Source organism: Cajanus cajan, chromosome 4, assembly GCF_000230855.2.
Source record: "Cajanus cajan strain Asha chromosome 4, NIPB_CcT2T_4, whole genome shotgun sequence".
NCBI classification, from domain to species: domain Eukaryota; kingdom Viridiplantae; phylum Streptophyta; class Magnoliopsida; order Fabales; family Fabaceae; genus Cajanus; species Cajanus cajan.
The window spans coordinates 67092805-67109015 of NC_138520.1; the positions used below are offsets into that span (position 1 = coordinate 67092805).

Genomic DNA, 16211 nt, shown 5'->3' on the forward strand with positions numbered 1-16211 from the left:
TTTATTATTTCTTATCGCATTAACTTTATCATAGGGTACCGATTTAGGGCGTTGTAAGGGTGTTTAATACCTTCCTTACACATAACCGACCCCCGAGCCCAATTCTGGTTATCAAGGCCATTATTGGATCTTTCAAAAATCTTTTCTTTTTCTAATGTTTTGAGTAAAACATTGGTGGCGACTCCATAGAACCTATTTTCAAAACCATTGATTAAGGATTAGTTTGGTGTCCGGGCATTCCTTAATTAATGAGATCTTTAAAAGGATGTTTAAACCATTAGTCGCAAGATCGGAAATTTTCGGGTTGCAACAGATGGCGACTCCACTGGGGACGTTTAAAGAGGGTTAGGCCCATTTAATTGACGAAGTTAATAAAATAAAAATAATAATTTAAATATTTTTCCTTTTTATTTTATTTGTTTTATTTGTTTGGCTTTAATATCTGTTTGTTTGCTTATTTAAATTGCGCACTTGTTTGAAATAAAATTGTACACAAACCTTTGCACACAATAGTTCCCCCTACACCCGGGGGCATGAGGGTATTAAACATAGGAAGTGGTTGACGTACGACCGGCCCAAGTTTGGCCTTAGAGCCTGCGAGCCTTGTCGGAAATCACACTCAAGGTGATAACCGGTTACTCTAGCCCGAAATATTGCGACAGACCTTAGAGTTTGCCAGTGACGACGACAGAGATACTGGGTCCCTATAATGGGGGCACCTTGGGAGCCTTAAACACCAGTGAGATTAGAACCGTCCCATACAACGCACTTTTCTTGATAGGGACCACAGACCAAGGATTTGATCATGATCGTTCGTGGGTGTACGTTGATTGAGCATATGTGTGTGCATTTATTTGTATTATTTTATTCTAATAAGGTGGATTGGAATTTTATAATAAGCAAACAATAAAGATAATAATAATAAAAATAATAATAATAAAATTTTATACCCCTTTGTACATTCTTAGGTCAGCATTCCATTAACATCATATAGGTAGTTTCCTTTTTGTAAAAAAAAAAATTAATAAAAGAAATCTCGTCTTTACCATGCATCATTCCCCTTTAGATAATAGAAACATGATAAAGATTAGGCAAAAAAAAAATGACATGCATTCTAGATTAGCTCATTAATTTCATTCATTTTATTTTATTAGCTAAGGAGGATTAGGTTGCCGTATGTGTAGAAAGTTAAGAAAAGAAAAGTGAATGTTCTAATATACGACAGTATCTGCGTTATAAAGAAAAAGCCCAAATCAATTTTTTTAAAAATATACTATGATTAGGCCCTTGCTTCGGTATGTTTGTTGAAGTAAGTCTTCTTAGAATCTAATATAGATTCTCACTTAATACTGTTGAAATCTATTCGAGCATTCACAAATAAACAAATCAATGAGACTGATATTTATTATTCTCAACTTTCTCTACATTCTGCATTACATTCATTTAGAACATATCCCTCCTTGTAAAAGAATAAATAAGAATAAAAAGGGAAATTAACCTATGTGCGTTAATCGGAAGTAATGGAAACAAGCCATGCATAAAGAGTTGAGGGTAAAGAACTCCACAATCATTAAGACGTCAACTCTTACCCTAAGAGGATAAAGTTGTGTCGTGCAACCGTGAAATCCAAAGGAAATGGATGGATCCACACTCTTAACGAGTTGGAAGCTAATAAAGAGAACCTAAGGATGACGAATCTCTCAAACACTAAGGCATAACGATTAGAGCTTTCTCAAAAGGTGATTTCAACAAGAGAGAATCATCGCTTGTCAAGAAGCTACTAGAATGAAAACCCACAAAGGGCGTTTTAGGCAAAAAAAAAATGTCTGTTCGAGCTGAAAATCGAGAGACAGCTTGAATGTTCCTCTTCAGATTTCATAGAAAGCTCTATCATCGCGTCTCCCCATTCCTACATCTCAGGAAAGATACGGGTTGAGAAAACCTTCATGAGAGAAGAAGCCAAAGGCCCTCCCTCTACACGAAATCTTCTGAAGCGCCACATCCAAGCAAGTGGAGGACTAGCTCTACAGTTAGATGACCTAAGCCTCTCTAAGGGGCAACTTTCTTCTTTTTCTTTGTGTACGAATCACGAACTTGGGGCATGCCCGGGCCCTCAAGCTACATTAAATGGGCACGTGTAAATTGACAATTCTATTTTAATGCCATACACTTTTCTACTTCATTTTTCTTCTCCATTTTCTCTACTTTAAGCCTCGTCAACAAACCCTAAATGAACAAGTACATTTGAAATAAGGACGTCATTAGAAACAATGGCTTTATACAAAAAAAAATATAAAGATCAATCAAACTTGGCATGACTTGTGGATAAAAGCCCAAATGAAATCAGTGCAAGGGGTATCCCCCTCTAATGGAGTAATGACAGATGATCATAAATGCTGCAAAGACAAAAACCCCACAAGAAACTCACTGAGGGGCAGCGCAAAAATTAGAACAAGGTCCGCTAGGAGACCCACAAACAAAAGGGTAGCCTAGGCAAAAGTGAGGATCAAAAAGAAAATGTCCGCTAGGGAACACACCTCAAATAACCTAGGCAAAAGTTAGGACAAAGCAGCATCTCGAGTTGAAAATCAAAAGGCGGCTCGAGAAGATCATTTAATCAATATGAAACCCAAGTCATGGCTTAACTCTGAAGGAAATAATAAGCTAACGCGGAAAATGATTTCCTCACTTTGAATGTACTTGTGCATCAGCCTAAACCACTAGCCTACCTTGACCAGCCATTCTTCTATAAACCATTTTTGAAAAAAATCCTACCAAAACTTTTACAAAAAATATATATATATCCTCTTCCTTTCTTTCCTCTTGACCTATATGGCATTAAGATAAATTTTGAGAGATACACGGAGTATGCACAGTGAACACTCACAAGGAAAAGATGGAGGTGTCCTGGAACAGAGTCTAGGTACACCTAATCTAAGGGCTAACATATCATATCCGGTACAAGCGAGAGGGCTGAACTACACAAACCTTAGGTTAAAGAAGCAACACTGAATTCGACAAGGCTAAAGGATAAAAATCCATGTCATTGATCAATGCGCATAGATTAATTTCTTGAAAATAAAAATAAATTTGCATTTTGAGCATTAGCATAGAAGCATCATTGCATAACATGCATATGGCACAAGCGTGCACAAAAGGGTATTAGTTTTATAAATAAAAAAATCCAATCCATTCCTGCTTCGCATTTTCTTTTGCATTCTTGCATTCTTTGTGTGTGTCTATCCATCCTTTGTCGGAGGAATCAAGAGGTCGAAGCACTCGTAAAAAAGATCAACAGCTAGACAGTGCCTTAAAAGCCAAGGTCATGTCAAAAAGCATAGCCCCAACAAGGGCATTCCATACAAGTGGTTTCATATAGCCACCAAGAAACAAAAGACATGTCAACAGAAAGACGGGATAGAACCGGACGAGGAAGAATAATCAAGTCCACAAGCATGAAGAGGCCATCACGCCCTACTCCTCATTGAAAGAAGGATGATTCAAGAGAATGCCAAGACTAGGAATGATTTCCTTACCAAAGCCAGGAGTGGCTTCCAAAATAATACTCATCAATAAAGATTCAGCAAATAACATCATCATGGGATGGGATCCCTCCACCAATGATGATAACAAAAGATAAAACAGAAAAAGGCAAGCTTCATACATGATGAAAAAGCCGAAGCATTTATAAAAATAGTAGAAAAAGGCAAGCTTCAAATATGAAAAAGCCGAAGCTAAGAAAACAAAATTTAGAAAAAAAAACCTATTACAAGCAGGCGCCTGGAGAGGCATCACAATACTCAAGCGGCAGGGGTAACATTGGAATCCCTGCCAGCCATCCACTTCTCTGCCCACCAACACAGGGGCACAACAAACATCTCCTGCCCATCCACCTAGGGGCAGTCTTTCATTCCACAACAATCCACCAACAATCAAACAATCAATCATCAAAAGGACTCAGCAGTGCGCCTGAAGAGGCAGACACAATAATACTCACAATATCAGCAGGCGACCTGGAGAGGCCGGCACAATAATACTCACAATATCAGCAGGCAGCCTGGAGAGGCCGGCACAACAATACTCACAACATCAACAAGCGGCTTAGAGAGGCCGGCACAACAATACTCACAACATCAACAGACGGCCTGGAGAGGCTACGAAAATACTACGGCTTGAAGAGGCTACGAAAATACTACGGCCTGAAGAGGCTACGAAAATACTACGGCCTGAAGAGGCTACAAAAATACTACGGCCTGAAGAGGCTACGAAAATACTACCACAACAACGAGGGTACCGCCGAGTTCCTCGAAATTGAAACCGGGATGTCGCCGAGCTCCCACCATAGGTTGGTTGAAGCCTTAAAATCAGCCAAGCTTGATCGAGAGCCGCCGTCGAGCCTCTCAAATCAGTGAACGACAACGAGGGTACCGCCGAGTTCCTTGAAGTCAAAATCGGGACCGCTGTCGAGCTCCCACCTGTGGGCCGGCTGAAGCCCTAAATATCAGTCCAGCTTGGAGAGGCTGAGCTCAGAATATACTCCCTCGTTAACAAGCCACAAATAAAGAGACACACTACCATAATACAAGCAGAAGCGTAGAAGCATCAACACAGAGATGAGAAGAAGACCCGGACGAAATGTCTACGTCTTTACTTGCCTTTTGAAAAACAACACAGCTATTCCAAAAGACAAGTAAAGAGAGGCAGCTGTAGACACCCAATTTCGTCCGGGGGGCAAATAAACAGCAAGATAGGACATCAGAGGGCCCAAAGGCCCAAACCAATTTTTTTAGTGGCCCGGAACGGGCCGTTCCCAAGTCCGGAACGGGCCATTCTCGATCAGAACGGGCCGTTCTGGGCTTCTAAAATGCCTAAAAAGATATAGGTTGGAACGGGCCGTTCTAGACCAGAACGGGCCGTTCCAAACCAATCAAATGGCCTAAAATGTGTATCCCAGAACGGGCCGTTCTAGGGTACAAAGTTAACACTTAACGTTCGGATCCGGAACGGGCCGTTACGAATCTAGAACGGGCCGTTCCGGCCCACATCTGATGCCTATAAATAGAGAATCTCGGGCAACAGTTAAGGGACCTCCAAAATTTCGTCCAAAGCTCCATAGAGCTCGAAATTTCTCCCTTTTTTTTTTCTCTCTCTCTCCTATTGTACTTCTTGAGTTTTGTGAGGCTTATTGTAGTGTGAAAGGTTGCCACAAAGCACCTAAAACCTCCATAGTTGAAGATCCAATAAAGCTTGTTACGAGGTATTACCCATCAATCTCTTGTTTTATCTTTCTCTTCTTTTATTTTACATTGTTATAATAAAAATAATCATGTAGATATTTTAGAGTCAATTGTTTAATTTAAATTTCAAATCATGTAAATAATCATCAATAAAAGGGAATATAATATTTAATTTATTATTTCTTATCGCATTAACTTCATCATAGGGTACCGATTTAGGACATTGTAAGGGTGCTTAATACCTTCCTTACACATAACCGACCCCCGAGCCCAATTCTGGTTATCAAGGCCATTATTGGATCTTTCAAAAATCTTTTCTTTTTCCAATGTTTTGAGTAAAACATTGGTGGCGACTCCATAGAACCTATTTTCAAAATCATTGATTAAGGATTAGTTTGGTGTCCGGACATTCCTTAATTGATGAGATCTTTAAAAGGATGTTTAAACCATTAGTCGCAAGATCGGAAATTTTCGGGTTGCGACATGGTACAATTAGCATATTTTTGTCAAACCCAGATATAGAGCATTGAAATGTTATGAAATAGATTTTGAGGTATCTTCATGGTATTGCAAATATAAGGTTTTGTTTTGGTGGTGATAAGCCTACATTGGTGGGGTACTTGGACTCTGGAAGCATATTGATGTGAAGTATCATTGGATATGTGATGCTTTGGATGTTAAGTTGTTGCAACTAGCCAAAATTCACACTGATGATAATGGTGCTAATATGACAAAGGCATCAAGAGGAAAGTTTGAAGCTTGTCGTGAGATCATTGGTTTGGTGGTTATCTCTACGTACATAGTTTTGAGGGAGAGATTTGTTGGGTTTTGGACTTCCTTTCTATGTGGAGAATAGGCTCAAATTGTGTAAGCTCATCATGTCTTACTTAACCAGGTGTAGAGGGTTCAAATTAGAGTATAGTGAGAGTGACTCAATTTGAGAAAACAACAGTAAAATATAAAGAGAATATAAGAGAGAAAGTTATATTGCATATCTACTAGACAACATATGTTGAATTGCAACTAGAGATTCATTTACTATTGGATTAGCCTAATATTTGGAAAGCAGGTTCACAAGATGTGACGTTTCATATTCAACGATTGGATCGTCAAAAAGAATTTTGGAGTGGGACAAAAAAGTCTCACAATAATAGCTCTAATTTTGGGATTTTTTGATCTTCTTGTTTCTCAATTGTAAGTAATCATGCTCGATTTTGCTTTGACTGATTATAAGCACTCTTTGGTGCCTTGTTTGGAGATTCACTTTTACCACTTGTTGATCATAGTATAATTTTTTTCGATCTAGATGACTCGTGATTTTTACTCTTATATTGAGGGATTTTTTACTTTAAAAATATATGCTTTTCTTATGCGTATGGATTATCTATTTTTTTACTCTATTTTATTGGTACTCCTCGAAAATTCTTGCAAGTAAGAGAATTTAATTTTTGCTGCATTATTACTCTTTAACGTTAGAGTCTTTGTTTTTGTGTTGAAACTTTCCATCACTATACATATACGTGTTCATATATACACCAATTATTTATGTATCAGATAGACGCATTTACATTTAGGTATATGGTGGTTAATGAATTGAAGTCAATTTAACAATTTATTTTCACACTGATCCATAGAAATAAGAGGTGTTGCTAACTGTCTAGAAAAACGAGTGACCAAAATATTATTTCTCCGTAGATAATTTAATAATGAAATGAAGCTTTCGAATGTAAAATTCACTACTAGGAAAATACTATTTTACGTCGCTATATTTACATTAGTTCTCCAAGAAACGATGTAAAAAAATATATGCGGTGGCAATCTTGTAAATAAGTAGAAAATATAAGTAAATTTACATCGGTTCTTCCTAAAACCGATGTAGAAATGAAGTATTCTACATTGAGTTTCCTTTTAACCGATGTAGAAGTGATGAGCAATTTCTTCCGCGCACTAACATAGTACCTTTAGCGCCTCTCAACACTCTCGCACACACTCATCTCCACTTGCAAGAAGGTGATTTTTGAAGCAGCCCCATGTGAACACAGACTGAACTTCGAAGCTACCTCGCGCGAATCACACACTAGCAGGCTCGCTGATCTTCGAAGCTCATGATTTTTTCATACACTAGCAGGTTCGTTGAAGAAGCCCTCTTCGATGAACATTTTAGGTAAACATTGAAACCCTTGTAATTGCGTATTTTAATTTTGTCTTTTGTTTCTTGTTGCGTCTCTAATCTTGTACAATGGGGTGCTGATGGTTTAGGGTTTGGAGTCGCTCCCGGAGGAGCTTTCCCGAAACGCGGTGGTCTTGTCGTGAGTCCATTGCTGAACGTATTTCTTTAAGGTATGATGCAACTCTGTTTGGCTTCAAAAAATGGAGTTTGTGTGGGACTTTTGTTTGAGATTTTGAATTTAGTGTAAAATTTGCCTTACACAATTGCAAATTATATCTAATTTTTTCGACAACTCAGTGTTGAATATCTTATTATATATGGGTTTGTGTCCTTTATCCTTCAATATACTATTTCAGATAATTTCCGATGGGAAAAAAATTCGTAAGAAAAGTTATATTACTGAGAATAATTTTCTATGGATATATACAAATATTTTAGAAATTTTATATTTTCAACGAATACAAATCAGTCGAAAAATTTATATTTCTAATGGATATATTCGTCAGTAATTTCCAATTGATATATTCGTTGGTAATTTTTGGCATATATAAATTTGTCGAAAAATATATTTTTGATTAAAAAAAATTCATAGGATTTACAAAATTTACATTTAATATAAAGTTATTGAATAGTGTAATACTTAATAAAATTACACTGATATTATTATAACCTCATCATATATATATATATATATATGTGTGTGTGTGTGTGTGAGAGAGAGAGAGAGAGAGAGATATTTAATATGATAGCTAAAATTGTATTAGAGAATTTTTTTTTACTAAACTAGTAGGATAAGACTTGGTTTAAGTATTTTAAGTGACTAAAATATTTTAGTATTTCTACACTTTTAATTTTATTTTTTGCATACAGTCTTAAACAAATAACATAATATTACATTTTTTTATTAAAAACAACTGCAAAAACCAAACTAAACCCTAAAATATTAGTTTGATTTAGTTCAAATTTCATAATTCATTTAAATTAAATCCCATTTAATTTTCTTATTTGGTTTGAATGATTTACAAGGTAAAAATTGAATCAAATTGCACTGTTAATATCCTACACAAGATTCAAACTCAAAATATTGTTTAAGAAGAGCAAGTTTTATATCCTGAAATATTGTGATTTGTTTAAGAGATTAATCTCTTGAACACATATGTTAATTTTTTTATATATATAAATACATATTCTGACCACACATAATTATTTAGAGGTAATTAAGGTTATTAATCACACTACTAGTTTTCATTGATTGATTATCAAGTGATCGACCAAAGAAACGTTATATGGTTAGGATGGGAAATTAAAATATTTGTTCCTCCTAAGCAACTTCCGATTCAAATGTGATCTAATGTAGGGAAGAGCAATAGCGTGTACTATTTGGTAACATAGAAACATGTGTATTTTTAGAGGAGGTCAGTTTGGCAGAAAATTTATACTGAAAGAGATTCTTCAATCAATTTGGTTTTGGCTAGTGTTTCCAAAAGTCATTCAATTATTGTTTCTTCCTGTGGTCCTTAAATTCATGATTGTGTTTGCAAGACTAGGGTATAGACGGTGGATATATAGCAGTAGGGATGACTCTAAATGGGTGAGGTCATAATTGTACTGCATGTTGATGTCATAAACATGTATTAATAATTAGGATTATCACATTTGAGATATCACTATAATAAAATGGAGGATTAGTGACATTTAATATGATTTTTAGTAACAATAAAAATTGTTACAAAATTTTTTAACGGCATTTCACACATTAGTCATTGTATGCAGTGTCGCTAAAACATTTACCGGCAATTATCCTATATGCTGGTAAAGACCCTCATAATAGTTGGGAAAAGTGTATAACTTTCTGTGTCATTTGTTACTAGCATTTAAAATTGCCGCTAAAAATTTAAGAAAAGATTTATAATACTCTTTAATTACTTATTTCTAGTCGATGTAGGACTTGTAAGATAAGTACAAATACTCTTTAATTATCTTATTTCTAATTAATGTGAGACTTAGAAGATGAAGGTTATCTTTTAAGTATATATTCTTTAAATTTTTTAATTATCTTATCTCCTGAATACCAACTTAGAATAGTAAGTTATAGGCCTAACTCAACCTTATAAAACATACTTGTAAGGTGAGAGTTATCATTCACTTATATACTCTTTAATTATTTTATTTCTAGTCGATGTGGAACTTAAGTTTTTTCTAACAAATAATTATCGTTAATAGTAAATTTTGATGTGATATAAGTACATTTTTAGTGACTATTATATAATAGTCATTAATATTTTTATTAAATAATAAAATAGAGGCAATTAATTTATTGTCATTAAATAATTGTTGATAATACTAAATTTTGTTGTAGTGTATATATTATCTACTTTCACGCTTGTTAGATTGTCACAATTTTATTCTTTAAAATACGTCTTAGTGAATTAAGAAGGGAGATTATTTATAAACTACCTTTAATCTCAACTCTTAAATAATATAGAATTTTTTAGGCATATCAGTAGAAAAACTTAATTGTGGGAGGCCCTGATTATATGTAGTACAGAGTTAGTGGAATAATGGTTTATTTATTACTTTCACGGGTGGTAGGATTGTAGTTTTGGTTTGTAGTGAGTGGTTAGAGGCATAAAATTTGTGTGGGGGCTTTTGTTTGACATTTTGAATTTAGTGTAGAATTTGCCTTACACAATTACACATTATATCTAATTTTTTCGACAAGTCAGTGTTGAATATCATATTATATATGGGTTTGGTGTCCTTTATCCTTCAATATACTATTTCTTTGATGTCTAAAAAAAAAATTAAAAAAAATAAATAAACATGTAGGGCAGACCACGCACGTTTATCAGAAGTATATCAAGCGAGCTCAAACGAGTACCGTTCATTTATGTGTTCCAAATTATGCAGTGTGTATACATGAGTAGTTAAATACTCTATCAGTTGGGGGTCCCATCATTTGGCTATATCTGAATCTGAAGAACAAACCTATAATTGCATATGGTCCTAATTACTTGGTATATCAAAGAACATAATAATTGCTATTCGTATATGTACAGAACATGGTCTATAAATTAGCATTATAATTGGTATTCATTCCACAACACACCTCTCTCTCCAATGGCACAACAATTATCGGTTATCAACCCTTCTTACTGTGTTCCTGACTCTCTCGATCTACAAATTAATACAAAAAAAGGTGCCGCTTACAACAAAAATGGCGACCTTGTCTTTAAGGTAATAAAAGAGACTTTGTTAACACTTCACCACCGTCGTGTCTTGTGTGATGATAAAGGAAACCCCATCGTCACTCTATACAAAAGGGTAAGCCATCTTAATATCTTATATTCATCCATTTTCTTGTGTTAATCCAATTTTCCGACCAATATATATTTTCGTTCCATATTATATGTTCTTAATAATTTCTAATTTTGTAGAATAAGACATTGCACGGGCGGTACCAAGTTTTCAGGGGTAAAAGCAATGATCTCTCTCAATTGCTCTTTTCAGTGTCAATGACCCGAAGTGATAATAATATTAGATTAGATGTCTTCCTCGCAAACAACCAAGACGAAAGCATGTGTGACTTTAGAGTCATCATTTCTAGAAATAAAAGCACGTGCACCATTTATTTACGTGAATCTCCAACAATTGTTGCCGAGGTATATATGTTATGAGTATTAACTTTTTTACACACCAATTAATTTAACTAATTTTTATTTCAGATGAATAATTATAATTTTGGTTTCTCTCTTTTATAGATGTTTAACAATGGTGGCTTCAAAGTTTGCATCCGTCCCAACGTGGACCACGCATTCATAGTGGCACTAACTATAATTGTTAGCAAAATGGGAAATTTTAAAAAGCTTATGAGTAAGTTGACGAATACTGCAAATGTGGCGATGCGAGGTATCGCAACTGCCGGGGCAATAGGGGCAATGGCTTCAATACTGTGAAACATCAATACTTCAATTTGCTTCACGTATCCATATCTAATACGATATAATTGGATACTTCACCAATACGATATCAAATAGTAAAAACTTCTTTAATTGAATGGGAAGACAAATTTATATTAATAGACTTACTTGAAATGAAAACTAGTTTAGAGGAATAGTTAGAATAGATTTGAGTGAAAAATGACTTACCGGTTGTTTGAGATATAAATGTTGGATATATGATTTGGCCTCAATACTACCATTTATGCTTTATGTAAAGATTCTAGACATATCTATTCTAGAGTTTTTTTTATCTATATATAATTGTCTATATAATTCTAAATTTTGTATCATCTAGTAATTACTAACATATACTTATATTTTTCCTAAAATAATTTAATTTATTCTATAAGTTTGTATTACATTTTAACAATTATGATAATCACGAACTTACATAACATAATTATTTTTCTTTTTTCATGATGTATTTCATATTAATTGTTTCAATCAACGTTGGGGTTCGATTGTTGATGCTTAATGTCAACTTACTATTCTACGATCTCCATTAATTGCCGGTCTATCATTGGCTTATATGTTGCTATTGTTTTACATTTTTATTTTATTTTTGAATTTGTTATTATGTAGTTGCGTACAATCTTTAAACACATTGTTAGTATGTAAAACACTCATAGAAGTACGATAATGATTTTTTCGATACATATTTATTATTCAAGTAAAGTTAATATATTTTATATTTTTTTTATTATTTATTTTAATATGATACTTTTTAGACAAATTTTTGTGAAACTTCTTAACTTTTTATGAAACTTAAAAGAATATCCAATACATTAATTATTAATATATATCTTTGTTCCTCTAGCTAATAATACATATTAGCTCTCATCTAAAGTTTTTAATTATTTTTTTAGTAACATATAATATTAATTTTTACATCATTAATATGAGACAAAAAAAAGAGTAATACATTGTTAGGCCCACTTTATGAATGAAACAATGTTAATTAAAATAATTACATGTATAAAAGATTTCATTATTTTATTTAGTTTTCAAGAAATAATAAATTTTATTAATTAATTTTTTTTATCTTTCAATATTGTTGCTTAAAGAGCACAGTAGATGTATAAAAATATAACATATTTTCAAATTGAGAAATTATTGAAAACGTAACATTTCACTTGATGTATTGTTAGACAATAATTTAATTTCAAAATTTACACTAATTTTTATACGTTAACAATATATATAATTTAAAATAAATGCTTAATATAAAAAAGATATATAACAATTTACTTTATCATTTTAAGAAATGAATGATACAAGAAAATAAAAATTATTAAAATCAACTATGAACAATCATGCAACACAACCATATTCTTTTGAAAGAATTATAACTCTTTAGTATTTTTGTCTTTCTTTTATTAAAAATAAGAAAATAAGTGAATCTTTCTCACTATAATGTATAATAACAAAATGATAAAATAATTTAAAAAATTATTTAATAAAAATATATTTATGTCATTGTCAGGTGATACACATTTGACAAGTATACTAATTGATATAGTAGTAAAGAAGATAAATGTAACACCCGTTTTTTTAATTTCTATTTTATTTTATTTTTATAATTTTTGGTTGCCCGGAACGGGCCGTTCCAAAAGTGGAACGGGCCGATGAATATATACTGTTTTTGTAGAAGCAAAACGGGCCGTTTCCAAAATTGGAACGGGCCGTTCTGGAGGGAGAACGGGCCTTTCTGCTTGATTGAGAACGGGTCGTTCTGGTTTCTGGAACGGGCCGTTCCAGTTCAAAATTTTACGTACATTCGAAAGGTCCAGAACGGCCGTTCCACTTTTGGAACGGGCCGTTCCGGGTAGGTGAGCTTGAAATCCTATAAATAGGCCCTCATTTCTCTCATTTTCTCACACCTTTCTCTTCCTCTTCTCTTCTTCTGTTCTCTCTCTTCTCTCCCTCTACTTCCTGCTTTAGACAAAGGGAAGCTTAGAGAAGGAGGTTGTGCTCTGGTTTCAACTCCTGCTTATCCAGGTAAGGGGGGAGTGAGAAACCTCGTTCTGGGTGTGGGATTGTATGCTGGGTAGTGTGATTGGCTCCCAATCCTGTGTTTGTTGTATTTCATATTTTCTTGTATGTTCCAATTACTTAATTAATATGTGTGTATGAATAGAATCTTTGTTTAGGCTTTGATTATGAAAGTTGTGAATGTGATGTGATAATGCGTATGTGATGGAATGTAATGAGGAGATTTTGATGATGAGATGTGATGATAATGTGATATGGGAACGAGATATGAAATGTGATAATGAAAAATGATGATGAAATGTGATGACGAAATGTGATAATGTGAAATGACTATGGGAAATGATGTGATATGAGAATGCATAGAATCTTGATTGACATGCATCATTTGCATAAGTGATAAGGGTACGATATGGAATACACCGCCAGAGAAGGCCCCCTAGTGTAAAAGCTTTGGGGATCAGTCCTTGGGGATGACTCAGTTTGGAAGTTCCAGTCTCGCCCATTGTGTGCATGGGATGTATTTTGCGCGGCTTAGCTATCCTGACGAGACTCTGGTAGTATATCCTTCTAGTGAGAGTGCGCAGAGGGTGTGACCTGGCATGTACTCCTAGACTACTCTTCGTGTATTGCTAGCGGCAATATGCTATGTGATATGTGATTGGCGCCACATGCATGATAAAATGTAGTATGTGTCCATACATGTACATTTTAATGTTATATGAAAAATTGATATGTCTTGGATGAGTGAGATGTGAGATTGTTATTAATCTATCTATGTTATACATGTTTTGTTTGTGTTTGGCTATCTAGTGTATATTCTTACACTGTGAGCCGAGTGAGATGTTTCTCACTCCCTTTTCTTTGTGTTGTTTTCCTTTGATCGCTATACAGGTGATTATCAGCATGGGGCTGAGGATGTTGATGGTGAAACTTAGGCTTCTATATGGGCTTAGCTCTAATAGGACATGTGACATCGGGGCATAGATAAGATTAGATTAAGGTGCTATTCTATTAAATTATTTTGAAAACTTTAGTTTTATTTCTTTGTAATTTTCGTTAATCATGTTATTTGTTAAGTTATGGATGTGGTACTCTCTATCTAAATACGTTTGATTATGTGATGTTATATTATTCAAATTTATTGTGTTATGATATGCAGGGTAGAGGGTGTCACATTTAGTGGTGTGACACCCTCTACCCCATTATTAATATACAACAAATGTAACAATAAAATATTTCTTTTCTTCTTATTGGGTAAATAAAATTTTTCATAGTTGACAAATATTTCAGATATCACAAGGTAGAAGATTCACATTCGTAACTCATAATTCATAACTCCAGTGTAAAAAATTATAAAAGAAAAGAAGTTAAGATTTTCAATACAATTTAGTGAAAAACAAGAAATCATATATATACAAATAATAATAAAGGAAATATAAATTAACTCCAGTAAAGGTGGCAGTGCCTCCTAGTTAGGAATCAATTTATATTTTCCAAATCATGTAATAAAATATAACAAAGATATTCATTCTGGTCTTTTATCAAGAACGTTCAAATTACAATTCTTAACATACAATTTCCTTGAATTATAAACTTTATCTACGTTATCTCTTCGTTAGAAATTACCAAAGAAGAGAAACTAAAGTTATAAAAGCAATAACATATTAAACTAAAATAACTATGCCCCGATGTCACATCCTATCAGAGCATGCCCAAATTGAAGCCTTTAAGCCTCATCACCAACATCCCCATGATGCTGATCACCTGCAACATAATTTAAACATATACAAAAACAACAAGGGAGTGAGAAACATCTCACTCAGTTTTAGGTGAAGAAATAAAGGTTAGATAGCACACACACACACACAACAAATACAAGTCATATGTAAATAATACACATAAATAATCAATATCACATATATACTCATTTATCATGCTAGTATGTCATGAACTCAACTCATAAATACATGCATGTGGCGCCATAAGGAAGTTTCACATATCATCACTGGTGACCCTAAGGCACACCTGCACAACTGTCGGTGACCCTAAGGTACACCTAGTTAGCATATCATCAACTGTCGGTGACCCTAAAGTACACCTGGTTAGCATATCATCAACTGTCGGTGACCCTAAGGTACACCTGGTTAGCATATCATCAATTGTCGGTGACCCTAAGGTACACCTTGTTAGCATCAACTGTCGGTGACCCTAAGGTACACCTTGTTAGCATCGTTGGTATGCGGCCTCAGCGGCACACCTGGAGTAATATATGCATATGATGCATGTCATACATTCATTATTTCATGAACTCAACATTTAACTTATTACAAGATTTCATCAAGAATGTCATGTCATTATTTGTCATAGTCTCATAATCATATCATGTCTCAATAGTCCATTCATATGTCTCATGTCATTTGTCCATATTTCACAAGGTCATGTCATAAATACTCCTCTTAAGGTCCGCATAGGTATTCACAGAGATCCAGAGAGCATTCTTTTTTATTTTAAAACCCATTTATTATTAACATTAATTTCATATTCATTTATTACTTTCAACAAAGAACAAGGTAAAATAAATAGAAAATCGGACAGAACAACGACACCTTCAACAAAGAACAAAGTAGAATAAATAAAAAATCGGACAGAACAACGGCACCTTTAACAAAGAACAAAGTAGAATAAATAAAAAAAATCGGACAGAACAACGGCATCTTTAACAAAGAACAAAGTAGAGTAAATAGAAATTTAAACAAAACAACGGCAAAGGATTGGGGGCCAATCCGACAAACAACTATCCAACAATTATTC

The 16211-nt window shown here is 34.1% G+C and overlaps 1 non-coding gene across 2 annotated transcripts; it reads left to right on the top strand.

Moving 5' to 3' along the window:
* Positions 1-10424: 10424 nt before the first annotated feature.
* LOC109788431 (uncharacterized) lies at positions 10425-13635 on the top strand. 2 transcript variants are annotated; one of them, XR_014433327.1, is made up of 3 exons: positions 10425-10731; positions 10845-11084; positions 11169-13635. It is a non-coding gene; the product is annotated as an uncharacterized LOC109788431 (transcript). The 2 variants fall into 2 exon arrangements; XR_014433326.1 differs by having other exon boundaries at positions 10428-10731; positions 10845-11069.
* Positions 13636-16211: the final 2576 nt, after the last annotated feature.